This window comes from Eretmochelys imbricata, chromosome 7, assembly GCF_965152235.1.
Source record: "Eretmochelys imbricata isolate rEreImb1 chromosome 7, rEreImb1.hap1, whole genome shotgun sequence".
NCBI classification, from domain to species: domain Eukaryota; kingdom Metazoa; phylum Chordata; order Testudines; family Cheloniidae; genus Eretmochelys; species Eretmochelys imbricata.
Window position 1 is genome coordinate 53674906 of NC_135578.1, and position 19508 is coordinate 53694413.

Below are 19508 nucleotides of genomic sequence, written 5' to 3' on the forward strand. Positions count from 1 at the left end.
GCTGGAGCCAGCTACTTCAGTATCAGAAGGGGATTTTCCAAGTAGGGTTGCCAACTTTCTAATTGCACAAAACCTAACATTCCGCCCCTTCCCCTAGACCCCACTCCTGCTCACTCCATCCCCCGCCCTTTGTCACTTGCTCTTACCCACCCTCCCTCACTTGCTCATTTTCACCAGGCTGGGACAGGGGACTGGGGTGCGGAAGGGGGTGAGGGCTTCGGGGGCAGAAATGTGGGGTTCAAGATGCAGGAGGGGGCTCTGGGGTGGGACAGAAATGAGGAGTTTAGGGTGCAAGAGGAATTCGGAGTGTGGGAGGTGGCTCCAGGCTGAGACGGGGATTGGGGTGTGAGAAGGGTACAGGCTCTTGGGTGGGTCCAGAAATGAGGGGTTCAGGGTGTGGGAAGGGGCTCTGGGCTGGGGCAAGGAGTTGGAGGGGAAGGAGTGTGGGGTGCAGGCTGCAGGAGGGAGTTTGGGTGTGGGAGGGGTTCAGGGCTGGGGCAGGAGGTACCACAGCATACAGGTTCTGGGAGGAGGGGGCTCAGGGCTGCCAGAGGGGGTGCAGGCTCTGGGAGGGAGTTTGGGTAAGTGAGTGGGCAGGGGGTTGGGTGCAGGCAGTGCTTACCTCGGTGGGGCTCCCTGGAAACTGTGACATGTCCCTCGGCTCCTAGGCGGAGGCGCGGACAGACAGCTCTGCATACTGCCTTCGCCCACAGGCGCAGCCCCCACAGCTCCCATTGGCCACAGTTCCCAACCAATGGGAGCAGAGCCAGCGCTCGGGACGGGGGCAGCAAACGGAGGCCCTCTGTCTAGGACTTGAGGGACACGTCACTGCTTCCAGGGAACCACACGAAGCCAGGTAGGGAACCTGCCAGCCCCACCAACTGGACTTTTAACGGCCCAGTCAGTGGTGCTGACTAGAGCTGCCAAGGTCCCTTTTTGACTGGGCATTCCGGTCAAACACCAGACACCTGTCAACACTATTTCCAAGCAATCTTGCTGCAGAGCCCCAAGGGTAAATAACAGCCCAGTAACAGTTAAACAATTCAATAAGCCAAACAAAAAAGGTCCCTTTTTGGTTGTTTATTTTCTTGGTTCTCTGAGCAAGACATTCATTAAAGCCTCCCTGCAGCTACTAGAAGCAAGTCACAGTGGCAGGCTGAGTCTTCAGGGGTGTGGTCACATAGTCTGCTTTGATCGAGAGCCTGGTTTCCCACCCCTCTACTGCTCCCACCAGCTCTACAGCATCCTCTTCCCCTCTCCATCCCTATCTCCCTCCTCCTCCCACCAGCACAAATCAAGATCCCAACCCATATCCACACCCTCCTCCGCCTCTTCTTCCTCCTCCTTCTTACTTCTAGTGCCATTTGCCTCAACCCTGGCCTTCCCTCCTTCCCCATCCTCCAAGGAACTGCAATCAGGAGTAAAACCAGTGTCATGGATCAGTGGACTTTCCCTGAGAAGAAGATATAAGCACAACTGTATATACACCAGAGCCTTTAAAAAAGGCAAGCCACTCTGTGATGAGTCTCTAGAGTCCAAAAATGAGGAAATAACTTAAAAAATAGCTGGCCAGCAGGGGGAACTGATGCAAGCCTCATAAATCCACTCTTTCCACAGTGTCTTCTCCACCCAGATCAGAGGTGGGCAAACTACGGCAGGACCGTCCTGCCCAGCCCTTGAGCTCCCAGCTGGGGAGGCTAGCCCCCGGCCCCTCCTCTGCAGCCTCAGCTCGCCATGCGGGCAGCGCTCTGGGCAGCAGGGCAGCGTGTCTGACTCCGACCGAGCAGCACGGCTTCCAGACATGCTGCTCTGAGCAGCATGGTAAGGGGGCCAAGGGGTTGGATAAAGAGCAGGGGGTCCCGGGGTGCAGTCAGGGGACAGGAAGCAAGGGGCGGTTGGATGGGGTGGATGTTTGGGGGCAGGAGGGGGAAGTTGTCAGGGGACGGGGAACAGTGGGGGTTGGATAAGCATGGGAGTCCGGGGGGGGGCCTGTCAGTGGGCGGTGGTGTGGATAGGGGTCCGGGCAGTCAGGGGACAGGGAGCGGGGGGATTTGGATGGGAGTGAAGTCTGGGGAGGCGGTTGGAGCGGAGGTCCCGGGATGGGATGGTCAGGGGACAAGGAGTAGGGGGGTTGGATGGGTGGGGAGTTCTGAGGGGGGCAGTCAGGGGGTGGGAAGTGGGAGGGATCGGATAAGGGGCAGGGGCCAGGATGTTTGGGGAGGCACAGCCTTCCCTACCTGGCCCTCCATACAGTTTTGCAACTCCAATGTGGCCCTCGGCCAAAAAGTTTGCCCACCCCTGGTGAAGCCCAGTCACCTTCTTCCCTCTTCCTAGGAAAACACACTCCAGCTGCCTGGCCGGGTCAGGTGCTGCTGTCCCTTTCCTTTCCCTTCCTATAGCTACACAACATTTTTCAAGCTTTTCTTTGTAACCTTGTCCATCTGCCACTCACCCACGACTCTCATTACACACCTCTGCTGCATCATACCATCACTCCTCCTCTTTTCTCCCCATTCTTGCTACTCACCTCTCTACTGTTCCCACCAGCTCTACCAGATCCTCTTCCCCTCTCCATCCCTATCTCCCCCTCCTCCCATTAGCATAAACCAAGGTCACACATCTACACCTCTTCCTCCTCGTCACTTCTGGTGATATTTGCTGCAACTCTGACCCTCCCTCCATCCTCGTCCTCTCCACCTCTGGCACCCATCCGTACCACCATCCGTGCCTCTCAAGCCACCATTCCTAACCCTCTCTGCCCCCTCCTTGACTCTTTTGCTCCCTCACCCCCAACATCCGGTTTATCTGTTCCCACTCTTTGCAGCAGAGACTCTCTAGTGAAAATCCCATGACGAGGCTGATTTCCTCAATTACAAATTCATTCTCTCCTCTTTCAGTTCTGCCATCTTCCTATCTAAACAACTCTATTTCTCCAATTTAACCGAATCCCAGTTGACCATATCACCCCTCTTATTACATCCCTCTACTGGCTTCCCGTTCTCTATTATATATAACATAAGTTACTTATCTTCGCTTTCAAGGCCCTTTGAAGCCTATCCCCACCAACTATCATTCCCTACTGAAATGTTGACTCCTGCCTCCATTTGACCCATGATGCCAGCCTCTGCTGCCCACATTTTAAATTTTCAACCAAGCCCCTTCATGCCCTCTCTTGTGCAGCCTCTCATGCTTGGAAGAAGCTACCTTGTAAACGTCCTCAAAACTACCCCATTATTCTCCTGAAAAACACTCCTTTTCTCTGATGCCTATAAAAAACTTGACAATGGTTAGGCTACTGATGTGATGAGACAATGGCCTATCATGCAGACCAACACGGTTTCCTTGTACTTCCCCCATCTGTCTTGTATCATCTGTTGTCTCTTATCTTAGATTGTAAACTCTCTGGGGCAGGAACTGTCTTTTGGTTCTGTACAGTGCCTAAGACAATGGGGTCCTGGTCCAAACCTCCAAAGAGTACCATGCATTAGAGCAGTGGTCCCCAAACTTTTTCAATTGTGCTCCCCTCCCCCACTTACCAGTCTTCAGCCCCCAGGAGTCAGGGCAGGGGGACCCACGCTCGGGGCAGGGCAGGACAGGGGGAACTGCCGGCACAGGTGCCGTCTTCCTCTGGGGCCTTGGGGTGCTCAACCCCCACCCCAGGATCCGCCCTTTCCCCAAGCCCCCACCCCACCTCTTCCCGCTCCCACTCTGCCCCACCCCAGGCCCTGCCCCCAAACACCCACTATGCCTCTTCCCACCCAGTTCCTCCCCCTCCCGCAGCACACCCTGTAAAATCTGATTTTATTAAGGCAAATTTGGCCGTCAAATACTAAATAACTCAAGGAGCAGCAGGTACTATATGGAGCAAAACTGTATCTAACAAACACCCTCCAAAAACAATCTGTTTATGTATATTTACACTATACAATATGCCAGAGTGGGAACTGAATTGCCAAAATCCACGTTTGGATAACGAAGTCGCAAACTGAAATCAATAGATTCTGATAAAAAAAATCCCATCTTTTAAACCTGTAGAACTGGCTTCATCTTAGTGTTTATAAGGAATGCTCTCAGAAGTCAAAATATGGGATGAAAGTCCAGAGGCATCTTTCTGTTTAGAAAAAGTATTTTAAAGAGGCACAACAGCGCACAAATGAAAATGTGCATAATTAAAGTTAACAAAGAAGTGGCATTGTCTACCTATTAGTACAACGCAGAAGAAAATTCATGTGAGTGTCTAGAGTCGAGCCAAAAAAAGGCAACACATTTTGGCAGTCACAATCCCAGTAACACTGAAAGAAAGAACATCTTCTCATTTCACAAGTCCTATCTTCTGAAGCCAGAAGGATCTACTACATAGATCCCATGCTGGTATTATTACAGTTGTTGCTGGTTGGAGGGAGACTGATGAAATGCACACATATTACAATGACTGTTCAAAGTAACCCAACTTCAAGTTTTAAGGAAAGAGGAAAGAACTAGAATAGCATGGGAGAGGACAATTCACAGTTCCAAACAATAGGAAGCTGTTAAAACAAAAAACAAGGCCTTCCCCCATTACAGGAACACCTCATTGGAAAGGCAATCCACCCACCACCACCTACTAGGAATGCAGCTCTAACAACAGAGATAAGGCAAAGAAAAGCCAACCCCCAACTTTACAAACAGTAAGTTCCACAAACTTTATCAGAAGCCATAAAAAAAAATCTCTTTTCTAAACTATTAAGACAGGTTTGATGGATTGCTCTTCATCACAGCACATTCTTTACTAGGAAGGGTTTGCTGCAGTCAAGTGTGACAATTGAGTTGGCTTGTTTCCTGAAAATTGTTTAATTAAACATGAAGGGCGTTTTCTCACAGGAGGGGGATGGTAACAGGATATGACAACTACAGATAATCATTTAACAAACCAATACATACTGAAATCAAGGAGCATGCCCCTTTTGAACCCTCTATTTAGAATTTCACAGTTGCAAGGCTAAATTTAAAAAATGTTCCTTCATAAAACAATTATTCCAGAACAGATCCTGGTAAGATCATGTGTCTCTCAAAGCCCATGTCACTGGCGAGAAAAGATAATGCTGTCTATGAAGACAACTTCATACACAAAAGATAACATCCCTTCTTCCAATACTAGATTCTATTATTTAAAACTTGAAGCAGTGTCTAAGGTCCTGTCTATACACAACTATGTCCAAGTCAGTAATGTGTTACAATATGAAAAAGAGTACTTGTGGCACCTAAGAGACTAACCAATTTATTTGAGCATAAGCTTTTGTGAGCTACAGCTCACTTCATCGGATGCATACTGTGGAAAACACAGAATACAGCTATTACCAACAGGAGAGTGGGTTTGTGGTTGTTCCTTGATCCTCTTTCAACATAGCTATGGGTACACTGGAGTACCAATCACACTATGAACTTTAACCTGTTGAAAGTGGATAGAGAACAACCATCTTGAAACAGATTCTTCTGTCTTGATCATACCTGTAGTATAGGGAGAGTCAAAGTATACCTAGCCTATACACCTTACACACACATCAATGACCTAAATATTTAAAAATTAAAGTTTGGATAGGTTAGGAAGGACAATACCTAACTGTTCAGTCTCCTCCTTCCCCAACAGACCACATCGCTATTAAGAGATAAAGACATTAATATAAACACATTTAGGGCAATATGATCTGCTGGAAATGCTACCCTAATAGACCTGTACACAACAGAAACAACCAGATAGAAGGAACCAGTTACAATATGATTGATGCCCTTCATGGTTAAAACACAGTTCAGTTTTGCAGGGTAGAATGGGCTGAACCATGTTTTAAATGTGCCCCACACTAGTGCAACTATATTGGTCACACAACAACAATAGGTGCATGAGTAGGCAGAGGAAAAATATAACAATGGTAAAATACCTTGAGTTGCATTTTAGTTTATAGCACAGGGTGGCAAACTTTCTAATTCCAGAAAACCAAACACCCTTGCTCCGCCCCTTTCTGCAGCCCTGCCCCCACTCACTCCATCACCCCTCTCTCCCTCATTCTCCCCCACTCTCACTCATTTGCTCCTTTTCACTGCAAGGCCCAGACAGGCACCAAGAGAAGGCCAGGAGCTGCAATGGTTTGAATGTGGGAGATGCACACACTTGCCTAGACAGAAACTCTTTCATGCACTTTCTCAGGGCCCTACTGGGGAAGTGACACAGGAGTCCCCACAGGGCCCCACAATGGGCAGTCTCACGTTAGGGCCGGCCTTAGGGAAAATGGCACCCTGGGCGAACTTGCGTTTTGGTGCCCCTGGCCCCCATATGCATGGCACACTCCCACCCACATTGCCCTGGCCCCCAATGGGCTCCCTACCCTCTTCACCCCTAACCCCTGCACTGTGCCCCCTTCGCTCCTAATCCCTGGCCCCTCCTGTGCCCCTAATCCCTGCACCCCCTTCAATCCTACCCCCTGCACTTCCCTCCTGTGCCCCTAACCCATGCACTGTGCCCTCTTTACCCCAACCCCTACCCCCTTCCTGTGCCCCTAACCCCCGCATGCACATGGGAAAACTGATCTGGATGCAGTGATGGAGTCACTGGAATTGCTGCTCACTACCCCCCATACTGCTGCTCCTCTGCCCCACCCCCGTGCACCCATAGAGGGCTGTGAGCAAGGGGGAGCAAGGAGTGAGGTCAGGGCTCCCTGCATCCAGGTCACTTTCCCTGCCTGGGCTGCTTAAGGACAGAGCAGCAGCTCCTGATGCTCACCTCACAGCACTGTCTCTTTAAAAAAACACTCAGGACCAGGCACCTGAAGTTCAGACACAAGCAGCTGCCCGCAGCAGTAGATGGAGAGAAGCAGCAGCACACACAGATTCCCCCTGTCCCATCACCCCAGCTCAGTGGAGACTGGGTACATGGTGGGGGACAGTGACAGATTTAGAGTTAGTGGGGCCCTGTACGCAGGTTCATTTTCAGGGAACCCCCCTCGGGACCCAGCCAAGAAAAAGAACATTCTCTCTTCTCTCCCATCCCGTCCCCGAGGTACCTTCATTGAGGCAAGAGGTTGGGGTGCAGGAGGGGTGTGGGGGTCAGGCTCTGGGAGGAAGTTTGGGTGTGGGCTCTGGGCTGGGGCAGAGCAGTGGCACTTACCTCGGGCGGCACGCCTCCCAAAGTGACCAGCACACACACTCCTCCAGGAGTGGCTCCTAGGCTGGGGGGAGGGGTCTCTGTGTGCTGCTGCCCGTGGGCGCCGGCCCCGCAGCTCCCAGTGGCCACAGTTCCTGGCCAATGAGAGCTGCAGAGTCGGCGCTTGGGGTGGGGGCAGCATGCGGGGACACCCCCCCACCCCCCGCCAGGGACCACAGGAACATACTGGCTGCTTCCAGAAGCGGTATGGCATGGAGGGAGGGAGGCAGAGCGGGCAGGAAGCTGCCTTAGCCCTGCTGCTGGCACGTCTCTGTGTGCCTCTGTGGTGGAGGGGGACAGTGGCAGTGCACGCAGCCGCCTCCCCCACTGCCAGGGGCACACAGAGACATGCCAGCAGCTGGCCGCTTCTGGGAGCAGCATGGAGCCACCGGGCCATGGCATGCAGGCACCCTGTCTGCCTGAGCCCTGCTGTGCTGTCGGCTGGGACTTAGGAGCAGGTTGTCAGATGAGATTTCTCCTTTGTTTTGGGGGTCCCTCAGTCACTGGGGGCCCCGTGCCAGCACACAGTTTGTTTCCTGGTAAGTCTGCTCCTGGGTGGGGGCAGGGGGACACCCCAACAGCAGCCTCCCCCAGCCCGCACAGCAGACAGGTGGTCATTTCCAGTCTGGAGTGGCCAGGGACTCCGGGGAGAAATAAGGGGAGCGGGACAGGAGCGGCGGTAGCTGCACAGAGCAGTGGAGCAGTGGGGCACCCCTGCTCCAGAGAAGTCACCTGGCTCACTGCCCCCTGCAGCTTGGGTCCCTACCCCCACTTTCCTACCCGCAGGGCTGGCCCTGGTCTTGTTCTCCTCCCCTCCCCTCCAACAGTCCCACTCCCAGCACTCGGAGTCAAGGATACATACCTCGAACTCCTGGGTGCCGGCGATGGGGCGACCGACCGTGGGTCGCTGCAGGGACACACACTGCAGGCAGCTGGAGCCCAGCCACAGAAGGAGCACGAGGAGAAGAGGGCCGGCAGCAGTGGGAGAAGCACGCACCACGACCCCTCAACAGCTGCCTGTTGAGCGTTCGTGAGTCATACTAGTTCGTCCTCAGCCCTGACCCAACCCAACCCATAGGAGCTGCGCCTGCGGGCAAAGGCAGCATGTGGAGCCCCCTGAGCCTAGGAGAAAGATATGCTGGCTGTTTCCTGGGAGCCGCAGGAAGCTAGCAGTGAGCCTGCCAGTCCCGCTGTGTGGTGCTGACAACCAGACTGTCAACTGCCTGGTCAGTAGGGCTGACCGGAGCCACAAGGATCCCTTTTTGACAGGGTGTTTTGGTTGAAAACCGGACACCTGGTCACCCTATGATAGCATACACCGTATTATGTGTCTTTCTTTCAAAGGTTGCGCACACAAATCCAAATTTGTGTGCGCAACCTTTGTATTTAGTAATTGTTCTTTAAAAGCTATAAAATTGGCAAATTGAGGCACAGTGACTAGTAAGAAGGTAGGAGTGTCGATGAGCTGCCTTTCAGGTTACGCAATTTAGTATTCCTCTTTTGGGGACAATAAGAAAGTAAGGTCTTGTCTGCACTAGAGATTTGTCAACAAAAATCAACAAAACATTGGAGGTATACACACAACAGGGTTCCTCCCACCAGTTTAACTCCCTTGCTATGCCAACAAAATAAAACCACCTCGACGAGCAGCATAGAGTTTTTTGCAATATAGTTAGAGTGACCCAGCATCAGTGTAGATAGTGCACTTGTTTATGTCACTGTAATTGACCTCCAGGAAGTGTCCCACAATGCCCATCATGACTGAATTGGTCAGCAGTTTGAACTCTGCTGCTCTGCAGGTACACAGGGATGCACTCTCTCCAGTTTAAAGGCTCCCTCAATTTTTGAAATTCCTCTTCCTGTTTGCTCGGCGTGTACTGTTCACACAGCATCTTCCCAGCTGACCATGCTGGCTTTCCACAAAAACATGCACTCACTCATGGAGCACACTGGAGCTGTTGGATCTGCTGGATCTGGGGGAAGAGGAGATTGTGCATCACAGCTTTGCTCAAGCCATAGGAACTTTGATATCTACAGGCAGATTACTTGTGGCACACAGGAGAAGGAACATGAAATGGACATGCAGCAGTGCTGTGCTAAAATCAAGGAGCTGAGGAAGGCGTGGCAGAAGGCAAGGGCGGGCAACTGTTGCTCTGGTGCAGGGCTGAAGATATGCTGCTTCTACAAGTAGCTGCACGCCATCAAGAGCCCTGTAGACACTTTAGGGGGACTGGAGGCAACGGCCAGTGGAGCCAAGGACAAAGTGGTGGATGAGGAAGTGGAGTTGGAGGAGAAAGTGGGAGATGCGACAGAGTCATCCGGTGGCATGGCAAACCAGGACCTATTTTTGACTCTAGCCAGTCCCAGCACTCCAGCTCAGCACTCGCTAAGCAGGAGAGGCAAGCTCTACTAAGTAGGTATTTTGCTTTGATACTGCACAGTGATAGGAGATTGAGGTCTCATTTACTTTGTTATACGGTAGAGGACGGATAAGGAATAGAAATTAACAATGAAGGCTATGAAGCCACACAGTGGGGGCCCAGCGGAAAAAGTTTGTTAACGTACACCAGGATGTCTCGGGAATCCTACATAGAGATCTCTAGGAAACTTTCACGTAGATACTCTGCAATCCTCTGCCGAAGATTCCTTGGCAGAGCTGCCTTATTTTTTCCCCCTGCTGTAGGAAACTGTGTCGTACCAAATAGCAGCTATTTCTGCAGGGACCAAAGCAGCACACAGACCCATGGCAGGCTTCTATGACCATCGGAATATTTTACTCATTGAGGTCTAACCTGCCAAAAAGGCAGTGCCAACGACCTTTTAATCTGCCAAAGGCACATTCAACTGTCATTTTAGTATCTGCTGAACCTGTTGTTGAAGTGCTCCTTGCTGCTGTCTAGGTTCCCAGTGTAAGGCTTCATGAGCCACGGGAGTAAAGGATAGACAGGGTCTCCCAGGATCACTGTGGATATTTGCACATACCCCATTGGAATATTCTGGTCTGGAAATAAAGTTCCAGCATGCAGCTTTCAAAAAGTCCAGTGTTCCTAAAGATGTGTGCATCATGCACCTTCCCTGAGCAACCCGCATTGATGTCATTGAAACGGCCCCAATGATCCACCAGCACCTGCAAGACATGGAGAAGTAGCCCTTTTGTTTGATGTACTCTGTCGCAAGATGGTCTGGGGCCAAAATTGGGATGTGTGTGCCATCTACCAACCTGCCGCAGGTTAGGGAATCCCATTGCCGCAAAGCCATCAATTATTTTCTGTACATTACCCATAATCATGGTCCTTCTTAGCCAGAGGCGATTAATGGCCCTGCACACTTGCATCACCGCAACCCCCACAGTGGACTTTCCCACTCCGAACTGATTCACGACTGACTAGTAGCAGTCTGGAGTTGCCAGCTTCCACCCAGTGATCACTACTCACTTTTCCACTGTGAGGGCAGCTCTCATTCTGGTGTCCTTGCACCGCAGGGCAGGGGTGAACTCCGCGCACAGTTCCAGGAAGAAAAGGAGTACTTGTGGCACCTTAGAGACTAACAAATTTATTTGAGCATAAGCTTTCGTGAGCTACAGCTCACTTCATCATAACCTTTCGTGAGCTACAGCTCACTTCATCATCTGAAGAAGTGAGCTGTAGCTCACGAAAGCTTATGCTCAAATAAATTTGATAGTCTCTAAGGTGCCACAAGTACTCCTGTTCTTTTTACGAATACAGACTAACACGGCTGCTACTCTGAGTTCCAGGAAGGTGGCTTTGCACATCCAAAAGTTCTGCGGCCATCGCTCATCATCCCATACATGCATCACAATGCAATACTATCACGAGTACCAATGGTCCACCGTGTGCAACTGCTCCATGAATGCCATCAGCAATCTTGAATTGTTTCTTTCCATTACACACTGCAGGGGAGGCACCACAGATTGATTTTCTGTTTCTCAGCTCATGAAATATGACAGAACCAGCCACACTGTGTTCATAAAGCTTATCACTAGACTGGTCAGCAGTTCAGGATCCATGCTTTCAGGCAGCAAAGGCGGGTGCAGAGTTTACAGGGGCTGTTAAAAAATGGAAACAAAACAATTGTGGAAGCCCATGGAATGATAGGACGGAAAGAACTGTATCATGGGACTGTGAGCATGCCCTCATGATGCACTGAGATCCATTCCCAGATCTCCCACCAGTAGAGGGTGGTGAGTTGCACAGGGGAATAGCTACCCATGAGGCAATGCTCTCTCTATCAATGCAAGAGCACCAACTGTGGACGTGCTCTGCTGACACAAGGAGTGTTGCATGGACATGCACAACCAATGTAATTAAAGCAGTACTGGGTTGTCAATGTAAGTTGACTAAACTCTGTAGCGTAGACAAGTCCTTAGTCTTCCAAGTTACTATGAAATTAAAAGACAGAAATATAGCAAAAGAAATCTCGGCTGCTCAGTGGAGGGGTTCAGCAACAGGAAATACTGAATTCCCCATCAGGCATCAACAGGACCTAGCTGAACCCAAAGGTACATGGGGAGAGAAATGATCATCTCCAGGATCCAAGGCAGACAGCTGTTTATAGATCAACGCAGATACCCTCAATAACACTCTGAAGCCAATAGAAAACTAAAATGTAAAAAAGCAGCAGACCGGTTCTTCAAAAAGTACCCAATGCTTGGATTCTGTTAGCTGTCTAAACAGAGACAAGCAAAAGCTGGAGTAAAACAAAGCATTAAACAAGAAAGTCCACAGACTCTCAGCTACTCAGACATCATTGGGATTTGTCAGTTTGTATTTCACAGGACAGTCATGGGCGGCAGGTGTAATAGGCCAGGGAAGGCAGAGCCGCAGGATGCTGGGCTGGGGATGCTCGGGCCGACCGGCACGGCTGGGGCCAGCCCAGGGCTCCTGTGGCGAGGGTGGGTGGGTGTGGCTCGGGGTTCCAGCTGGCCCGGGGCTTGAAGGGGCTCCTGGCTCCTGTTGCGGAGGGTGGGGCCTCATCAGGAAGGGGTGGGGCCCAGGATCCACCACCATCCATAAGGATAGTGCTACTCTGAAATAGCCAAGAGTTTCAGCAAACTGACAATATATCTGTTATTAGTGACCTTCTAACTGAGCTTTACCTTTGTCATTTTGTTTTATCCTTTGGATGAAGGGCATGAGATAGAGCGCGAGTCTTTACACAGGCTTTCCCTAGTACAAACTAATACCTGCTGTCCATCATATCTGAAATTCAAGTTAAACCAATAAAAACCACACAGCAGCTATAATTGGGAAAAGCAAATTGGACACATTCTGCTAAACCAGCCTCTCTGACTCGTTCTGAGCTGAGGTGGTTAATAGAGTTTGGCCTCACCTACCACCAAGAACCAAACTATTCAGATGTCAAACATGATTCCATTCCCAAACTATAGATACTGGGCCAGATCCTCAGCTGATGAAAATCAGCATAGCATAGCTCAATTTATAAACAGGAAGCTACACCAGGTTACCCAGGCAGAGGATCTGGCCCACAGGTATTCAGTGGTAATCTTTGTAGTTTTACAAGAGAAAAAAAATACAGGATATATTTGCATTCCTCCAACATCCTTTTGTCATCACCCAAATTAGGACAGGAAAGCAATCACCAAAGAGCTTTGGTCAAATACTGCAGCCCTTGGGGCTACAGGAGCTGACAACAATGCTAACAATTATACAACCATCCACACAGCTACCTCAGACAGAAGTGAGGCAGACAAACACAGCAAGATGAAACAGCACAACAAAGCATTAAATGTTTCTCTCCACCTCACTTTGTTTAGATTTAAAGGCTTAACAGCATAAGCAGCAAGGATATATGCAGACAAGTTGACTATGACTCTTGCAATTAGCTTGATGCAGAAGAATGTATTCCCATACCACACAATTTAACCGTATAGGACAAAAATCTTCTATGGAAAATGACAGAAGTGGATGTGAACTAAGAGGTTTTATTTTACAGGTCAGGAATAAGGGAAGGTAGCTGCAGCTGCTCCGCCTATATCCTCTATATTGCCATTCCTTGCCAAGTGACCGTCTTCAGCAAAAAGGCAAAACTATGCCATGACAGCCAATTTCACAACACATAATGTCCATGCTGAGGTTAGATGAACAGCTAAGATCATTTGTCTTACGCTGTGTCTACATTTGACAGAGGATGACAAACGGCTTTCCACCAGCCCTCCCTCAATGTTGAAGCTGTAAATGTAAACATATCTCCAAGCTATTACAGATTTTTTAAAAAAATTGTATCAGCCACCCAGTCAGGTCTACATGACACAGTCTGTGATAATGCTCCTGCTAATGGTGCTGCATCAATAAAATAGCCTAGTACAGACAACTTTAGAATGAGACGTTCTAAAATGCTGTGTTAAAATATATGTTGAACTCTGTTGACCCTGTCCATACAGTATGACAATTGTTTTCAACATTGGCTGAAGGGGACCTCTGGGGGAAATCTTATTTTATTCCCAGAGTCAGACAACAGCTCACTTTTCTAAGGCAGACACAGCCTTAACACTTGACCCAGTCACAGAATGAAAATCTGCAGAGGAGCGGTATTGCTTTCTCTACTTACGTCTCATCCACTCTTGTATTAAAACCATGTTACCTAAAACCATTTAAAGCCAAGTCCTAAATTGCTTCCAGCTAAAACAGTGTGGCTTCCCCCTCCCTCACAACTCATTCAAAATATAAAAGGTATGTATAACATGCATTTGCTAGCAATTTGGATAGGATTAAGCCATTTTTAAAGACTGCATTAAGATTTTTACTTAGTTTCATATTCTTAAAAAGTGGTCCTAACATATTTTATTCCCAATTGACCCCAACCAGATAAACACACAAATTTCATTTTAATATAGTTTTGATTTATAAAGCCAGCCCCATTTATATTTGAAATAAAATGGATAGACTAAAATACAATTTTTTGTCTCATATATAAAAAAGTATGCACCTCCAAAGCACAGTATCCTTCACTAGCACAAATCTTCCCTTCAGCAAATGCCTGCGAAGAGAGATGAGACTTCGGTCTCTGCAACCACCAGGGAAAGCGGATTTCAGTGTCTGGGGTCCCAGCTGACCCCAATGTACATGGGGAAAGAAATGATCATCTCCAGGATCCAAGGCAGAGGCCTATTTAGAGATCAATGCAGATACTCTCAATAACACTCTGAAGCCAATAGAAAACAGCTATAAATGCGAAAGAATTTTGTTTCTTGTTCCTAACATCACATACTGGACAGGCAAATGCACAGGCAAACGCACTGAAGAACCAGAGTGGTAAACAATGGTTGCTGCAAAACACAGTACATTTTACTAACCCAGTCTATGCCTTTGTGACTGCTACATTAATGTGAGAAACTATCAGAAAGAAACTATCAGAAGCCTGCATCCCAAGAAAGGGGAAAAAATTCATAGGCAGGAGTTGTAGACCAAGCTGAATGAGCAAGCATCTCAGAGATGTGATTAAGAAAAAGCAGAAAGCATATAGGGAGTGGAAGATGGGAGGGATTAGCAAGGAAAGCTACCTTATTGAGGTCAGAACATGTAGGGATAAAATGAGAAAGGCCAAAAGCCATGTAGAGTTGGACCTTGCAAAGGGAATTAAAAGCAATAGTAAAAGGTTCTATAGCCATATAAATAAGCAGAAAACAAAGAAAGAAGAAGTGGGACCGCTAAACACTGAGGATGGAGTGGAGGTTAAGGATAATCTAGGCATGGCCCAATATCTAAATAAATACTTTGCCTCAGTCTTTAACGAGGCTAATGAGGAGCTTAGGGATAATCTTCATCCAAGAATATTAAAGGAACTGGCACATGAAATTGCAAGCCCATTAGCAAGAATTTTTAATCAATCTGTACACTCAGGGGTTGTACCGTATGACTGGAGAATTGCTAACATAGTTCCTATTTTTAAGAAAGGTAAAAGAAGTGATCTGGGTAATTACAGGCCTGTTAGTTTGACATCTGTAGTATGCAAGGTCTTGGAAAAAAATTTGAAGGAGAAAGTAGTTAAGGACATTCAGGTCAATAGTAATTGGGACAAAATACAACATGGCTTTACAAAAGGTAGATCATGTCAAACCAACCTAATCTCCTTCTTTGAGAAGGTAACAGATTTTTAGACAAAAGGGAACGTAGTGGATCTAATTTACCTCAGTTTCAGTAAGGCATTTGATATGGTTCCACATGGACAATTATTTGCTAAACTGGAAAAGATGGGGGTCAATATGAAAATTGAAAGGTGGATAAGGAACTGGTTAAAGAGGAGACTACAGCGGGTCATACTGAAAGGTGAACTATCAGACTGGAAGGAGGTTACTAGGGGAGTTCCTCAGGGATCGGTTTTGGGACCAATCTTATTTAATCTTTTTATTACTGACCATGGCACAAAAAGCAGGAATGTGCTAATAAAGTTTGTGGATGACACGAAGCTGGGAGGTATTACCAATACAGAGAAGCAACGGAATATCATACAGGAAGATCTGGATGACCTTGTAAACTGGAGTAATAGTAATAGGATGAAATTTAATAGTGAAAAGTGCAAGGTCATGCATTTAGGGATTAATAACAAGAATTTCTGTTGTAAACTGGCCACACATTACTTGGAAGTAACAGAGGAGGAAAAGGACCTCGGAGTATTGGTTGATCAGAGGATGACTATGAGCCGCCAATGTGATATGGCCGTGAAAAAAGCTAATGCGGTCTTGGGATGCATCAGGCGAAGTATTTCCAGTAGAGATAAGGAGGTGTTAGTACCATTATACAAGGACCAGTGAGACCTCATCTGAAATATTGTGTATTTGGGGTCGGGAAGGAATTTTCCTCCAGGGCAGATTAGAAGAGGCCCTGGAGGTTTTTCGCCTTCCTCTGTAGCATGGGGCACGGGTCACTTGCTGGAGGATTCTCTGCTCCTTGAAGTCTTTAAACCACGATTTGAGGACTTCAATAGCTCAGACACAGGTGAGAGGTTTTTCGCAGGAGTGGGTGGGTGAGATTCTGTGGCCTGCGTTGTGCAGGAGGTCGGACTAGATGATCATAATGGTCCCTTCTGACCTTAGTATCTATGAGTCTATGTGGAGGCTAAGTAGGCAAATGTATCTACAGTGCTAGTGGAGTAGCCACAGAACCCTGTTCTACAGATTTAGAGGGCTTGATTCTCCAGATGGAACTTGGGCATGGTAGAAAGGGAAAGTTGACAAGCCGTGCCATAAATTTAGCTCAAGAAGAAAACTTTAACTTATATTGCTAATGTAATATTCCTGCGGGAACCTTAACTAGCAGGGAATCAGGTGTAGTGGAGCCTTGGCTTCACCATGCCCCTTTCCGTCAACCGGGACCAGGGTTGCAGAACAGGAGGTGGTGGAGACAGGTGGCAGAGCCCCCTCCTCTAGCTTTACCCCTGTCTGAGATTCCCCCTGAGTGGGGGGATCTCTCCAGCACCTATTCCACCCATTTGAAGTTTACTTTGTGCAAAACTAATTTTGCAGATCAGCGAATCCAGCATAGAGACTGTACAGAATGCTCAAAAAGACCTAAATATAGTAATATATTTAATAAAGTGATAAGTGAACGCCTCAAGAAAGGTTAAGAATAGAATGCACACATCATCCTTCAAGTATAGTGTCTTATATGCGGGAGCTCAGAGCCTGGGCCACATGCTCTGTACTATTTCACCAGCCACACTGGCCCAAAACACAGTGGACTTGGAGGATTTGGCCTGAGCCTGAGAGTGTTTGGGTCAGACAGATGTTTTATGGATTTTTTATACCCCCACCCACCCTTCAGTGCCAGCATAGAGAGAAATGATTTGGAGAAAGGGGTGTGGCCAGGACTCTCCTCCACAGAGGTATCTACTAGCTGCCATTGGCAAATGGGGTGGGGAATAGCAGCCTGCCTAGCATAGACCAGCCAATGGACAAGGGGAGTGAGAAAGTCACTTCTGCATCCCCGACCCCATCCCGTGCTGTGTGTTCCTTGCCCACAATTGAGGAACTGGCTCTGTATTTTGAGTTATCTTGGTCTACCAAAATATAATACTTTACATTACATGTAGCAACTTTTATCTAGAAGCAGAAGGTTCTAAGTATGTTTCAGTCTCATGAGAGATCACACACCTCTAGGATCGAGTACAGTGTACATTTATTAGTGCTAACAACTGGTGTACAGATTAAAATTTAAAAGATTATGCACATTTTTATGAAAAATGCTGCAGAAAAAAGTCAATTTCCATATGCAAAGAATCAGTGTACAAAGTACTTTTTCTGATGCAGTAAAAGAGACCATCATCTTGTTCTGGATTTGTACAGCACCTATCACAATGGGGTCCCGATACATGACTGTGGCTCTGAGATGCTACCATAACACAAACAAACAAAACAACATAAGTGTGTTGCATGACAAGCAGGAAGTCTCCTCTCCCCTGCCTGGATTCATACCACCAGTAAATGGGTTAGGAAAAAGGCCACCCCTCCTGAGAGGACCCTCTTGAAATCTGGAGGTATAAGCAAAGAAAAATCCATGGCAGTTTGGGCTAACAGTACTCTACACGTATTGTTGTTATTGTTTGGTTATCATAGATACTGGCACCAGCATGGTCACTTCTTCCATCCTTGGGTTGGGGGTTTATGTTAAGGACACACTAAATCTAGCAATATTTCCCATTTGAAGTATAGGGAATGGCTCTGAAACCTGTTACTACCTAAAATTAGAATGACCTTTTAAAGGGCACCCATGTTCCTTAGAAGTTCACATTTTTTGTTTGTTTGTTTTTGAATATTATTTATCACTGGTGATACAGAACAGCGGAAGGAAAACTGAGTCAGCCATGGTATAAGTTTTTACTTCAATGTGAATAAAAATATAAACCATAGTAATGGTACCATAAAGAGTTTCTTTCACCTTAATAACTTTGGAATCCTGTATGTTCTTAAGACAGCAGAATAAATGGGAAGAAGAAGATAGTTATATTAGAATAGTGCCCAGAGGCTCAAGTCAGGAGTGGGGCCGCATTGTATCAGGCTTTGCACACAGAGAGACAAAGACACAGTCCCTGCCCCAAGAAACTTACAAATCTAAGGTTTCAGGTTACTATGCACACACTTGCCTTCTCACTCTCTTCCTCACCTCTTGCAGTGCCAGTAAGATATTAAAATCACAAAAAAATAGCATATGATCTCTCCATAAGACAAGCTTTTCTTACCTATTATTGATACCTGCTCACATTAGTTAAATCATTTACAAGCTAGCAATGAAAGACTGAGGTTATCAGGTAGTCTCTGAGGACCAAAGATCCACTCGGATTTTAAATAACAATGGTGTTTCACACACACACACACACACACACTCTCTCTCTCGCTACCAGAATCAAATGCTACTACAGTGGTTCTTTAAATGTGAGAAAACGGCCTGAATCCCTGAACAAACCATGTAGCTTGTTCACTATTGCTGAAAGAGGAGGTCAATAATATTGTCCATGACAGCTTATTAGGAAGCAACATCAAAAGTGTTTGCTGGCATGGGATGTTGGTAACAGAAGAATCTCCTCAGTACTTCTATAGTCTGTCCACAATTCTCAACTTCGAATGAAGCTGTGTGTATCACCTTCAACCTGCAGTTCACTGCTTCAGATTTCAGAAGATTTAAGCAATAGTTCTATATTTGATACTCACAAATTGCCTTGAGCTCTGTCAGTTTCCTCCTCCTCCCAGCTGGAAGCCAGTGTTAAGGAAAATATTCCCTCCTCTGCATCCGTCTCTCTCAGGCTAGTCTAGTAGAAGGATGACATCATCGCTCCAGACATGCACCTGATTCTCAGGAAACTGCCCCTCCTCCAACAGACAGGTCATTGTTTTTTTTAAAGTGACAGAGACTGCCCTTCCCAGTACGTTCCCAGCACTGCGGAATGTGCTCCCCCTAATCATTCTATTTCTGTGTCCCATCCCCAACATTCTTCTTCACATTGCCAGAACATAAAAAGCTTCCTTGGAGGAGTCACAGCAAAATTCATTTTCAGCTGAAATGCAGGTCAAATCATTCACTGCTGCTGCATGCCAAGTGATGCACTGAAAGCAGCTGTTTGTTCTCATCTTTTCTGCTCCAGATTCAGAGGCAAAAATGATGCTATGTTAAGTCTTCCAACTCACTTTATTCTACTCCATTTACTCTTTACCCACCTCATCCCCCCTTGTGCCTCCATCTTTCAACACGCCTTTTCTTGCTCTGACCCCCACAACATACAACACACTGCCTAGGATCTCGCTAAACATTATTTGTGCATTTCGGCAAAGTATATTCATTCAAGACTGCTGGAAGGTAAAGTA

General features: G+C 47.4%; 1 protein-coding gene across 14 annotated transcripts in view; it reads right to left on the reverse strand.

The window, feature by feature from the left end:
* Positions 1-19508, reverse strand: part of USP54 (ubiquitin specific peptidase 54) — a 270753-nt gene that overhangs the window by 177412 nt on the left and 73833 nt on the right. Inside the window, exon 1 of one of the 14 annotated variants that reach the window (XM_077821029.1) lies at positions 8037-8072. The exons of the other annotated variants lie outside the window; for them this stretch is intronic. The gene's annotated coding sequence lies outside the window, so the exon portion shown is untranslated. Of the gene's footprint in view, positions 1-8036; positions 8073-19508 lie in introns of those variants that run through there. 14 annotated transcript variants of the gene reach the window in all.